We start from the raw sequence: 14,403 nt of genomic DNA on the forward strand, positions 1-14,403 counted from the left end.
GCTAATTCCTGCTTAATGAACAGCTGTTTCGTGTAACAATTTTATCTTAAAATTGTACGCAAACATCAGAATGTACAGCAGACAGTAAACACAGGCACTGTGTGCAAAATCAGGGAGGTTATATAGTGACACTGTTTTCAGATTTGTCCTATTATTTGAAATAAATACAAATTCCATTTTCTAAGAAAAAACTGCAGAGACTTTTTATAAAACATGCTGTTAGTATTTTACAAGATAGTAATTCAGAGTGCACAAGGGTTAACACTGTGAAGTTAATCACAGGGTAAATATTATTAAAAACTTTTCTTCCTGCAGCATACACTAGCAAAATAATCCAGCTAATAGAAATCTGCCTCGAGAAGAGTAATCTGCAGGTCTCATTGCTAAAGTCAAATATATGGTCTGGTTAGTTCAGGTGAGCAAACTGCTCTTCCCCACAACTGCTCAGGAGAATCCTTGCAGAGCAATCAGTATGGGGTTTTATGAATATTTGCAAACTGATACATTTGTATAGCGTTGCAGGAAGCTGCACTGCACTGCCCCAGGCAGCTCTGTGTTTGGAGCAACATTAATTCCCACATGGATTTCTGAGAGGACATGCTCAGGACCTGAGGGGAGGTTAATCCCCTGATCCTGTTCAGGTTCTGCTATTCCAGTGCTGCAGAGTTGGGAGGGAAGGCTTGAGGGTTGTGGGGGAGTGTGATGGGGTATCCACCCCCCACAGAACTGGAAGGGGTTAAGGTGGCTAGGTAAGACTATGAACTCCACAGGCTGCTGCTGGGAAGGGTCAGCCACTCCCTGGGAAGTGTTAAAATCACCTGCTACAGCTTTGTCTGGCATTTCCCAACTGTTGAGTGCTTGACTTGGCAACCTGAATGTTTTTAATGTTGCTTCTCTGCGTGTGTGTGTGTGTATTATCAAAACGCAGAACTTAGAACTTCAGAAAGATTCTGGATTGTTGGCTGTGCTGTCTGCTTAGTGTTCAACCCTACTAGCTTGGGGAGCCGAGTCTTCCCTTCCCCCTTCAAACTGCAGTAGTCCAATCAACACTGAAGAAACTAACCTTATAAACTGATAGCAGCAAGTATTTTTTATTAAAAAAGACACTTCCAGAACACGACAGGTGTGGTCACATTGCTTAATGCACTATTGTAAGGTGCTCAGATACTGTGGTGATTAGCATGGTATAAAAACCTACATAGAATAGAAGCCATCAAGGAAGAAAGCCGAAGTTTCTCCAGAGTCATACATGAGCTTATGAAGGTTGATACCGTGTGTAACAGGGTCATTCATCTTCCACCCATCCCTGTGTGACCTGAGATCATTCTGTGGACATCCTGCCTCAGTTTCTCTTCTTTCTAGCCCCTTGTTCTTTTTAGCAGGCCATTTCCAGCCCTACCTGGCTGGAGTTTTGTTCCCCTGGTGTATCAAACTCATCTGTAGGAGCCTCTAACCCTCTGCTACTACTTCCTCAGGTGTCTTCCTTTAAGCCCAATTGGGCAGCAGGTTCAGTCACAGTGGCACTGGAAAGAGCTTCCTTTTAAAGGGGTCAGTCACACCGTGCTTGTCAGCATTAGAGCTTAGTCCTGCATATAGCTAAATGTAGTGTAGTGGCCAGATACAGGGCATGTTGCTTCTTGAAGTAAATGAAACAAATGTGCAGCCTTTTCAATACCAGTAATAGTCTCTCATGCTCAATAAGAAGATCCCTTCACCCCCACTGAAGAACAAGGTCTGATTTAGTGATCTAATGGCAGCTACTCAAAAGGTGTTTCAGCCAGATGCCCATGCCTGAGTTGAAATGCCTCTCGCGTGCACTCAGGAGCATGAACAGAGAGAAAAAGAATATTTGTAAATGTTTCAGAACAGTTCCCAGCTGGGAGCATCGCAGCAATAAGGAACAGACAGTGCCCTCTGGCCTTCAGCCACCAATTACCCTGCCCCTCCTGTTTTATATAAAACTTATCGTTTAGTTCCTTTTCAAGGGGGTTTCTAGGCTTTTGGTTGTAGTTCCAGTGGTTCTGGGTTCTTCCTTTTTTGTTATTTTTTGATCTTTAGAGAGACATTTCTCTCCTCTTTTTGTTGTTGTGTAACTTTAGCGCCCTCATGGCCAAGATGGAGTCTGCTCTGCAGGCTGCTCTGGCCAAGAGAAGGCACGCGCAGGGAAAGTCCCTTCCACGCATAGGCGCGGGAACTAGGAGTGCAGAGGGTGCTGCAGCCCTCCCGGCTGCCGGCCCTGCACACCCAGGGCTCCCAGCCTCAGCTCGGGCTGGGGAGTGGACAGGGGTAAGCGGGATGGCTTTCAGCACTCCCATTGTTAAAAATGTTCCAGCACCACTGCTTCCACCCCAGGGGCACCTGTTCCAAACCCCCTAGCGTGAACACACACACGCTGAAAGAGTACAATGAATACAGGAAAGGGAAATATTTATTTACCAGGAGACTGAAAGGAGAAAAACAGGGGAAAGCTGGGGGGAGCAGTAAAACAGGGTTACATTCAACACGGCCCACAGGCCCAGTGGTAGCACAGTCTGAAAAGGTTGACACCGAGCAATGTGTCTTCACACAGAGTTCAGGAGTCCTGGGCAAAGTTCCAGTCCAGGGGTGAGTCTTGGGTGCTCCTGGTCGTCTTTGGCACCAGTAAAGTTTCCTCAACAAACCCCTCTGGTGCCCCCTTTTGCCACTCCCTGCAAAGCCACACAGAACCCTGTGGGACAACCTCCCCACTTAACTAGTTAACATCCAATTTGTCTCTCTCTCTCTCTCTCTGCTCCCTTGCCCCCCAAACAGGACTTCCTCTTCCTGGAACAATCAGCACCCCACCTTCAGGAAAAAGATTTAAAGGGGCCATGCTTTCTAAACCCCAAAGGGGTTACAGCGGGTGTTTTGGGCAGGTCAGGGAGAGAAGTCGCCCTCCCTGCCCTTCCTGACACTGGCTCCAGCCTTTAAACTACTAACACTAAGGGCTTGGCTACACTTGCAGATGTAGAGCGCTGGGAATTAAACCAGTCTTTGGAGACGGCAACAGGGAAAGCGCTGCCGTGTGTTTACACTGTCAGCTGCAAGCACAGTGGCATAGCCACATTAGCAGCTCTTGCAATGCCACACAGAGCAGTGCATTGTGGTAGCTATCCCAGTGAGCAAGTGGCTGCAGCATGCTTTTCAAATGGGGGGGGGGGGTGGAGTGTGACAGGGAGTGGGTTGTGTGTATGTGGGGGCAGAGAGTGTGTCAGCATGCTGTCTTGTAAGTTCAGACAGCGGAAGGGGGAAACCCAGACATCAGCCCCCCCTCTCTCCCCCCGCCGCCTCTCTCTCACATGCTTGCCTTGGCAGCAGCAGCATTCCACAGTAATGGTTTGCTTTGTGTCCCAGAGCAGATGAGCAGGCCGGCTGTCAGAAACAGAGCTTTGAAAGGGGATATCCGCATGCCTGCAGCCGAGTTCAAAACAATGACCAGAGTGGCCACTTGACTTCAGGGATTATGGGATGTTTTCAGAGGCCAATCACAGCACAGTAATGTAACATGTCATCCACCCTGACACCCGGGTGTTTCAGCCAGGGCGCAGCAAGTTCTATGCTTCACTTGGAGGTGGATTACCAGGAGCGCTCCAGCTGCAGAGTCCAGGCACTCTTACGTGTCTTGCCAATGTGGACACCTCAGGAGTTAGGGCGCCGGGGCTGATTTAATGCGCTCTAACTTGCAACTGTAGCCAAGCCCTAAAGAATCATTCTTCAAGTACCTGCTCCGTGCTTTGTCTTCAGGGCTCTCCGGCTGCTAGGTGGGGTCACTCTGGGTATTCACAGCATCTTATGATTAATTTTGTGTTTCTGGATTAATTGCTGTTTTTTGCACTCTGGCCACAATTCTGCTCTCACACAATGGAAAGTAACTCCTCTGAAGTCACTGCAGTAGAATGCTGGTGCAAGTGAGGTCAGAATTGGGGTCACAAAATCCACGTTAGTGGTGCTGATTAGACATAGACGAGGAAAAATGTCCCAGTGGCTTTAACTGTTGAGCTGGGAAGATGAATTTTTTTATTGGAGCGGGGAAGAGGCAGAGACCAGGGGACAAGGGAGGATCGGGTGCTTTTTTAGACATTCCTGTTTTGAATTATGTTGTTTCGTGTGATACTCTCCATGGTGCTGTACTGCAGGCAGGCTGTGTCAAAGATATAACAAAGTGTTTATTTACGTCGGGCAGGCAGCAAAAAATCTGATGGCACAAGTTGGTACAAAGAAAACAGAGCTAACACAAATGATCAACTTCAACCCAGGTGTAAGCAGTGGCCAATCCACTAGCAGTCAACAGGGGCCACCCCTGCTTGTGGCTGGGATGAACTGGCAGAGTGTAGTATGGTTTCCACCGACTGGCTGTATGACATACCAAAGGCCGAATCATGGCAGATGTTCAGCGCCCCGACTTCCATTGTACCCCATGGGGATTGGTTTGCTCAGCCCTTTGAGTCAAGCGCCTGGTGAGGTCAGACCCTAGAGCTAGTTGTCAAAAGTTGTTTTTGAAGTGGGGGAGGAGTTGTGGGGCGCTGCAAAGAAGATTTCTGGCGTGTGAATTCAAATCAGGACGATTTCTGACATCCTGACCTTTGCTGGCCCTGACTGACATCCCATCGCTCCAGCCCAACTGTAAGTGCCTCACATTATAGGGGGCTCTGCCAGCACTGCCTGTTATTAAGGTTGCCCAGGGCTTTCCATGATAAGCCTTTGTTTTCAGTTGTTTATAACATTGTCAAACTGTAACCGTTTGGGCTGAAATGTGCCATACTGGGTGTTTGCCCTGTGGCTGAATATTTCCTGAAACATTCAGTCAAAATAATTCAGCTGTTGGTGAGAACGAGGCTAGGCGAGATGTTGTGGGTCTATTACAGGAGGGGGACTAGATGATCACAATGGTCCTTTCTGGCCTTAAAGCTATGATTCCATTAAGACAGTGCTTAGCCCATGCTAAACATTTCTGGTGTAGTTTTCTTTTAAAAGCTCTAGTGCCCACAGGCTTTGGAACAGGGACTTGAAATTTCCCATGGAGGTGGCTTTTGTGCCAGGGATGTGGCTTTTGCTGTCTCAGAAAATCTACCTAAATTGATCAAATGAGAAGTCTTTGAAAAGTCAGAGTTCACACACACCCAATAGAGACTTATTTGATGTTAGCAGCTCCAGCCTGGGGCTGAGCAGGACTTTCCCTGCAATTGCAGCTCTGAGCTGCTGTAGTCTGTGCTGAGTCCAGGTACCTGAACTGTCTCTCCTGTGCTTTCAGTGCCCCACCCCGCCATCCTTCTGGGCCCAAAGGAGGAAGGGCTAGATTCAAATGCAGAGACTAGGGGACAGGGTGAGTAGATTGGGAGAAAGAGCCTAAGGGATCCTGGAAACTGGTAGGAGGTGAAAGAAACTGGCATTTGGAGTTGAGGTGAGGATGGAGAGTAGGTCTGAGTGAGCAAGGAGCCTTGCAGCCAGAGAGGAGACGGGGAGTGAGAACCAGTGGGGTGGGTGGAAGGAGGTGGGGGGGAATGGCAGACAGATCTGATGAAGAGCTGGGGTTCAGGAGAACTGGGACTGGCTGAGCAAAGAGATTGAAAGAAGGAGCTGGGGCTGGAGATTTATGGGTATTGCGATTGGATGAGGAGCCTGGGAAGTTAGATTGGTACAGGAGGCCAGGATTGGGGAGAGCTCGGCGGACTAGCAGCTAGGAGCCCCCTGAGCCCCGGGGAGATGGGATTTCACAGGGCAGGACTAATTTCACAGTCCATGACTTGTTTTTCACTACCATGAAATTGGTAGGGCCCTGCTTATAGAAGAAGATTGAGACGTGACTTAATTACTGTGTAGAAGTACCTTCATGGAGAGAGTAATGAGTACCAAAGTGCTCTTTAATCTAGCCAAGAAAGGCACAACAAGAACCAACGGCTGAAGCCAGGGAAATTCAAATGAGAAGTAAGGCACAAATTTTTGACAGCGAGGGTGATTAACCAATGGAACAAGTTACTAAGGGAAGAAGTGGATTCTCTATTTCCTGATGGCCTCACATCACAACTGATTGTCTTTCTGGAAGGTGTTTTTTGGTGAAACACAAGCTATTGGGCTTAATATGGGTGTGTATGTGTATGAAATGTCATGGCCTGTGAAATAGAGGCCAGATTAGCAGATCTAATGGCCTCATAATCTATGAAAAACTCAGTGTGGGGTGAGGAACAGACTCTGCTGTTTTACTGGGTAGCCTGCTTGCTCCCTAGAATCAATAATGAGCAAGTGGGGTGATCCAGGGAGCAGCTCAAACATCCTACCAGCTGGCCTGGGGCAGACTATCAGCCCTGCAAGGGAGAGGTGGGTGTGGCAGTGACTTCACAAGGGCCTGTGGCAGGAGCTCAGCCTATTGGGCAAAGGTGGTGAGGAAGCTGTGACCTCACAGAGCTCCCTTGACATCAGCCAGGGAGGACAGGGATGCAAGGCCGGGGGAACACTGGAGACCCCTGTAGCCTTGCTGCAGCAAGCCTCCTTCTCGCGGTCTCTCCTTGAGGACCAAGAGAGGATTTGTGTTCACGCACCTGAGTGTTGAGAAGGAGCTTCTTTGGGAGTTTTTGCCTTTCTGTGTTGATATTGTAGAAAGCAGACATCCCATGTGTAGAAGGTAAGATTCTCAGTGAGGGTTGGAACCTGTTCAGTCTAAGATATATGTTGCCAACCAAGCTCCAGGCTCGGAAAACACAAGGTAAGTTGGCAAAAAAAATGTCCCACCTAGGACTCCGCCCCTTAGCAACTGGCTAACTAATCAGTCTGAAAATGTAATCGTAAAGGAGGAATCATTATCGGGCGAGTGTCTTTCTAGTAAGGTCCTGCAGGGATTGGTTCTTGGTGCTATGCTATTTAACATATTGATCAGTGACAGAAGCAAATATACAATCATAACAGTAAAATCTGCAGATGACAGAAAGATTGGGGGAGTGGTAAATAACTAAGAGGACATGTCACTGATACAGAGCCATCTGGATTGCTTAGTTACCTGAGCACAAACAAATAACATGCATTTAGTATGTCCAAATGTAAAATTATACCTTTAGGAACAAAAAATATAGGTTATATGGACAAGATGGGGGACTCTATCCTGGGAAGCAGTGGCACTGAAAAAGACTTGGGGTCATGGTGGATAATCAGCTGACCATGAGCTCCCACTGGAACACTGTGGCCAAAAGGGAAAATACGATCCTTGGACCCATACACAGCAGAATCTCAGGTAGAAGTAGACAGGTTCTATATCTCTGTACTGGGCACTAGAGTGACCACTACTGGAATATTGTGTCCAGTTCTGGTGTCTACAATTTGAGACAGAAGCTGATACATTTGAGAGGGTTCAGAGAAGATCCACAAGAATGATTAAACAGTTAGAAAACAAGCCTTATAATGACAGACTCCAGGAGCTCGATCTCTTTAGTTTAACAAAGTGAAAGATAAGGGATTAGAATAAGGGAACAAATATTTGCTAATGGGCTCTTCACTTGAGCAGACAAAGGTATAACAAGATCCAGTGGCTACAAGTTGAAGCTAGACAAATTCAGACTAGAAATAAGGTGAACATTTTTAACAGGTTTGGAATAATTTACGTAGGGTTGTGATGGATCCTCCACAACTGGCATTTTTAAAATCAAGATTGGGTGTTTTTCTTAAAAAATTGCTCTAATTCCTATAGGAATTATTTTGAGGGAAGTTCTATGGCCCATATTAAAGAGAAGGCCAGACTAGATGATCAGAATGGTTCCATTTGGGCTTGGAATTTATGAATCTGTGACTCACGGGGGGCATTTGGAATTTGTCCTTTTTTGCTTCCCTTTTCCTCATTCCCTCTTGTCTCTTCTTCTCTTTTTATTGTTCCATTTCGCTCTGCTGCTCTTCTTCCTGAGGCGGGTGGGGCTGTTCTCTAGCTGTCATTGTAGGAGGCCCTCACAAGAGGTTGGGCTGGAATTGTGCGCTGACAGAGATCTCCACCAGAGTGATCTCCTCTCATGACTAGTGCTATCTTTTGGCCATCTGTTGAGAATGCTCAGCCTCCAGTCCCTGAGAGTCTCCACACTGATTGGCGCAGTTTGAAGTTATTGCTGAGTTAATGGGTGGGAGACTGAGGTCATTGTTGCCTGAGTGCAGTGAGACTTAACGCTCAATTCAATGGCATTTCTTTGTCTGTAATGGGATAATTTTTGAAGACTACGTCCAATTGATTCCAAAATTTCAGGGAATTTCTAGACATCAGTGGGAAGAATCTTGTTGATTTTGGTGACAATTGGAAAACAAAACCACCACAAAAGCCTGGTTTCCACACTCTGCTGTAAGCGGAAGGGCATTGTGACTTTGGAGTCAACTCAGCCAGTCAGTGCTAACTCTTTGCAGGTGATTTGCATAATTCAACCCCATTGGTTAAAAGAAGTCAGCAAATGAAACTGCAGGTTTCAATGGGAGAGATGACCAAGTCAGGCAGCAGGCTTAGGGTTTATGCTCAGGGTTATTGGAGTGAGTGAGTGATGGGTGGCTGAGTTACCCCTGATGTCACAATGTTACTGCTCAGGCTCCTCTGCCTGCAGCGCCACATGGGCAGTGACCGTCAGGGGGAAGGTTTTGTTGATCTGAATCTTGTAAAACAAGAAGAGCAGAAGAGGAATGGCTTAGATGATTTGACAATAAAATGTAGGTTTTTGGCAGTATCCTCTGCAATTGCTACTGGTTCAGGGACAGACACAGCATTCCTGCCCCCTGTTAACTGGGCCTGCATAAACAAACACGTGTCCGACCTGCTAGTTAGTCTCTTTTAAGACTGAGCAAATAATACACAACAAATGATTGATATGATGAATTTTGCTGCCTTTTCTCCTTAATGGAATATGAGCAGTTTATGATTCTCGTGAATAAAGTAGTTCTTCTAAAATCAAGGTGAATAAAAATCAATGGATGTTTCAAAATCAAAAACCCAAAAGGGGATTTTTTAAAATTTAAATTGGATTTTTTAAATGTAGATTAAAAGCAGGTTTATTTTTTGAAAAACAAACCTATTCGGGATTAAATTTGAAACTATGACAACCTAACTTTAAGGCCTAAAGTTGCTTTAAACTAATTCAAATTAAATAAAAATATTTGTTGCCAAGTTTCAGAGGAAGTCAAGCCACTGAACTGTTGGAAGTCATTGGCTAAGCACCTGAGTCCAGAGTTTACTGAAATGCTAAAACAGATTTTGGCAGCAATAGCCTCTTCTGCAGGTGTGGAAAGAATATTTTCTTCATTTCAGTTGATGCAGCTCATTCAGTTCAATGACTAGATCATTCAAATTTAAGAAACTGACTGGGAGTTGAAAAAGCAGGAACGTTTCTTTTCCTCTTCTAATCTATGAATAAACACTAGACTGGAGGGGATATGACCTACTAATTCTAAAATCTTGAAGAACATTATGACCAGGAACAAACAGTTCAATTCACTTACTAGAGATACTTCCTTACCTTAGTTCATTTTAAATGAAAAATATGTTTCAATCAACTTTTTTGTTTTTATGTATCCCACACATCAACATGTTTTAATGGGTACCTATTCATGAGAATCAATCTTTCGTTAGGAAAATAACTAAAAAGTACAAATGCAAAACATTCTGAATGAAATCAATCCACCCTGATCTCTAGTGTCTGGGCCTACAAGGCTAGAAACAGACAGGGATCCAGTAACAAATTCCAGTCCTGTTAGCATCCATGCCTCTAACTCCAAGGAACAATTGAAGGCAGCAGGAGACAGAGGGGCTCTGACAATTTCTAACCCATGATTGCAAACACGGAGATGTGTTACTGGCATTGGATGGGGGACAAGTAGGAAATCAGTAGGGATTCTTGCTCCAAACAACAATCTCCCATTGTCCTATTGAGCTCAAAGGGCTCTAACGCTCCTGACCTGCTCAAATTTCTCTCCTGCTTGGAGTTAGAGAAATGTCTCCAACCCCATTATACAGATGGGGAAACTGAGGTAAAGAGAAAGGAAGTCACCTATCCATGGTCACACAGCAAGGTTGTAGCAGAGCCAGAAAGAGAAGCATATGAAAAAAGTGTTATCAAAAATGTTTTGTATTTAAAATTAACTGATTTCTTAAACAAAAGGAAATATTATCTGTAGTTAGTGAACTGACTTGATGCATTCTGGTCACCACGTCCTTCTAGATTTATGAACTAGTAGATCTCATCCCCTCACACCTAGTTTTTATCCATAGATTGAAAGAGGAAAACAAGTTTGGCCGCTTTGTCAACACCCAATGGCTTTCATAAATTTCAATGGACTAGTCATTGAACTGAACTTTTTGAATAAGCTGAAAGAAAGAAAATATTCTCTGCACCTTCCAAGGAAGCTACTGTTGTCCAAAGCTATGTTAGCATTTCAGCTAACTTTGGTGCCAGGCTTAGCCATGATTTCAGTGGTTTGACTGTCTTAAAAACTTGGCAGTGAACATATTCCATTTAATGTTATTTTTTCTCTTCTTTTTAAATTATTTTAAGAGAGTTGTGATGGGTTCAGTCACAAAGACCCCCTTGGGACTGTCAGCTAGTGTGCTGAGACTACCTCTGAGCCTGTTTTCTCTGCTAATCTGCTGCAACACAGACCCAGAGTCTGACTCACATCCCCAAAGCTGCAGACTTAACTGAAAATGGCTTAGCAAGTGCTCCTGTCTCTAGCACCCAGCTCTCAATGGGATCCAAACTCCACATAAATCCATTTTACTCTATAGAAAGCTTATATTGGGTAAACTCATAAATTGTCCACCCTCTATAACACTGATAGAGAGATATGCACAGCTGTTTGTTTGCTCCCCCAGGTATTACTTACTTACTCTGGGTTAATTAATAAGCAAAAAGTGATTTTATTAAGTATAAAAAGTAGGATTTAAGTGGTTCCAAGTAATAACAGGCAGAACAAAGTAAGTTACCAAGCAAAATAAAACAAAACAAGCAAGTCTAAGCCTAATACAGTATGAAACTGAATACAGGTAAATCTCACCCGCAGAGGTGTCCCAATAAGCTTCTTTCACAGACTAGACTCCTTCCTAGTCTTGGCCCAATCCTTTTCAGACCAACATTGTGGTTTATAGCTTGGGTACAGCAATCACTCACACCCCCATAGTTACCTGAAAGAAACTGGAACAAAGATCTGTATTTCTTGGGGTGGAGAGGCCATCTCTTGAGCCAGCTGAAGACAAAATGGAGGGGTCCCCAGGGCCTTTTATATTCTCTCTCTTGTGGGCGCAAACCCCTTTGTTCTTCTGTGCAAAATCACAGCAACAAGATGGAGTTTGTAGCCACCTGGGCAAATCACATGTCCATGAAGGATTCAGCTTTTTGCAGGCCAATGCCATTGTTTACATGTTAGTTTGAACGTTCCCAGGAAAGCTCAGATGTGGATTGATGTCTCCCAAAGTCCATTGTCAGTTAAGTGTTTCTTGATTGGGCACTTACTCAGAATAGTCCTTTCTCAAGAAGCTGACCAAATGCTTCACTGAGGCTACTTAGAATCAAATGCATTGAGATACAAGTACATAACAAATATTCATAACTTCAAATACAAAAATGATACACACATACGGATAGCATAATCATAACCAGCAAATTACAACCTTTCTATAGACACCTTACTTGACCTCCTTTGTACAAGATTTGGTGCAACTATAAGACCTTGGTTGCAACAATGATCTATTAGGTCATAGAATCATAGAATCTCACGGTTGGAAGGGATCTCAGGAGGTCATCTAGTCCAACCCCCTGCTCAAAGCAGGACCAATCCCCAATTTTTGCCCCAGATCCCTAAATGGCCCCCTCAAGGATTGAACTCACAACCCTGGGCTTAGCAGGCCAATGCTCAAACCACTGAGCTATCCATCCCCCCATGTCATGTCATGTCATGTCACAGTTCATGTCAATAATTTCACACCCTCCTCCTGAACATACTGGCAGAGACTTGGACGCTGTCCATGGCAGAGGCAGTACTTGTAAAATCCCTGTTTGTCTCTGGTTACACATCCTCCCAGTGCCTTTTAAACCCTATGATGTCATTCACAGGTGTTCTACCAAGGTTTGGGGTTCCTGGTCCCTGGGTGCCTGAAACATGTTGGGGTGTAGTATTGCTAACAGAATGCAGATAGCAATATCTGTTAAACTGTAGGTGTCTTGGCATTTAGCCACTAATGCCATGAGGCAGTGTGCCTCAGTTTCCCCTTCCACACAGCAGCATAGGCCTGTTATGCTTTTGCTGCTGTGCCAAGCTTCCAGCTTGTTTACAGGCATAAGCTGAAAAGCAACATGCTTGTGGGAATGTTTTGTCACCATCCTAGCATGTATATATGTTTTTTCCACAAATCAGGTATGTCACGCATCTTTAAAGAGTTTACCATTAGTATTAATTCCTTTGTCTTGGCCTCTAGATGAAGTAGCAAAAGACACAAGATTAACTGCAAATCTACGGCGGACAGTCTCTGTTCACACAATGTAGCTTGTTCAGTGTCTATTGCATTTCCCAGTTCCTTTGTGTACCATGGTAGGGGTTTAGACACAGAGTCTCCTGTCTCTTTGGAGAAGGCTCTCAAATCAGGCACGTGATTCAGGTCCTGTCAAGGAAAGGGTGCACTGCAACCATGCCCTGCCCTCGGCCCCTCCCTCTGGAATTTCTTTGGGTTGGACCCCACCCTCTTGTTAAGCTTCCCAAATGCAAAGTTTTTCTTCCCCCAGCCTTGAAGAGACAGTGTTATCTTCCACAAGGATAGCAGGAATAACATTCTTTAATGGAGTGCTTTGGATTGGTAAAATCCCCTTGGTCACCCCACTCTCTGTTCCCAACAGGTCAGCTGGGAGGACTCTCCCCTCCAGGAGATCTGACCCCCCAGTCTTTTCCTTAAAACCTGATCCACAGGTGAGGGGTCTGGCATTTCAGATGCAGATTTTTCACCCTTCTCCTGGGGAAAAGCCTCCCTGCAAAAGGTGGGCAGACCCTACTGTCCCCCCTCATCTTCTGTCGGGACTTCCCTCTCTGGGCTCCCCTCTAGGTCACCCAAAAGGGAAGGTGGCCCTGATCCAGCTGTGGGCTTACAGCTACTAGCTATAACAGACCCTTCACTGGCCAGCAAAATCCCCCTTGCCCTTTCCCTCAGGTTGGCTTGCTTCCTGCTACAGAGTCTTTGGGGCTGTTCCCACCGCAGCAGTCACCAGGACCCCAACTTCCATCTCTGGGATACATGTCTCTGTGCATCCCAGGGAAGGACCTGTCCCCTGCTGACCTGCAACTTCCTGGCAGTCAGCAGCTGGGAAGGCTTCCCTCTTACAAGGTGGAACATCTCCCTCCCCCAGGAGATGATTACAGGACAGGAGCTGGCTTTGTCCAGCCCCTCCTGCAGGGACTTGCCTTGAGCCCCAGGGCTACAGGAACTGCTTTCGACTGCCCCTTCCCCCAAAGCTGCATTCTCCACGGCTACAGACCTTTGATGGAGCATTGCTCCATAGCACTTACAGAGCAGCTTTTCCTGGGTAAATCTCACTGTGCTTTACAATAGCGGGTAAGTATTAGATCCCCATTTTACTGCTGGGGAATGAAACACAGAGAGGGGGAATGGCTTCCGACATGCATCCGACGAAGTGGGTGTTCACCCACGAAAGCTCATGCTCCAATACGTCTGTTAGTCTATAAGGTGCCACAGGACTCTGCCGCTTTTACAGATCCAGACTAACACGGCTACCCCTCTGAAGCTTGGCTTCCCCAAGGTTGCATAAGTCAATAGGAAAACCACCAATGAAATCCAGGAGTCCTGACTCCCAATCCCCTGCCTCAGTCTCTCCAGCTGGTCACAGTCACTCTCAGAGCCAGGGAGGCTGGGAATAGGGTCCTGCTTGCAACTGCCAGCTCTGGAAAGGAACTTTCCTCTAGTGGTTAGTGTAGGGGCCTGGACACAGGGCTCCTGGGCTCCATCCCTGGCTCTGTCATTGGCTCCTAGTGCAACCCTGAGGCAGTGGCTACCCCTGCCCAGGCCACAGTTTTCTATCAGTGCGGTTGGGGTTCCTCCCCTACAGCCCTTGGCTTGTCAGGCTTCAGGAATGTGCACAACGTACTAGGAGACCCTGAGATGGGAGGTGACCTGCCCGCTGTATGTCAGTGTTCTGGACCTCGGCTGCTTGCCTGAGTTTATCCATCCCTGGGCAATAAATCATAGTCTTGTTTTCACAGCCACTGTCGGTCTCCCGGTTTCTACACCCTGCCCTACTGGCAGGGCATTGTGCAGCTCCTCTTCCAGCCCTCCTTGGCGCGGGAGAGCGAGGAATAGGGCCAGGAACAGACCAACGCTGAGCATCTGCCACCCAGCACTGCGCCATCTAGAGCAAGTGAGTGGCAGGTAGCATTTCC

The sequence above is a fragment of the Chelonia mydas genome, chromosome 2, assembly GCF_015237465.2.
Source record: "Chelonia mydas isolate rCheMyd1 chromosome 2, rCheMyd1.pri.v2, whole genome shotgun sequence".
Taxonomy (NCBI): Eukaryota; Metazoa; Chordata; order Testudines; family Cheloniidae; genus Chelonia; species Chelonia mydas.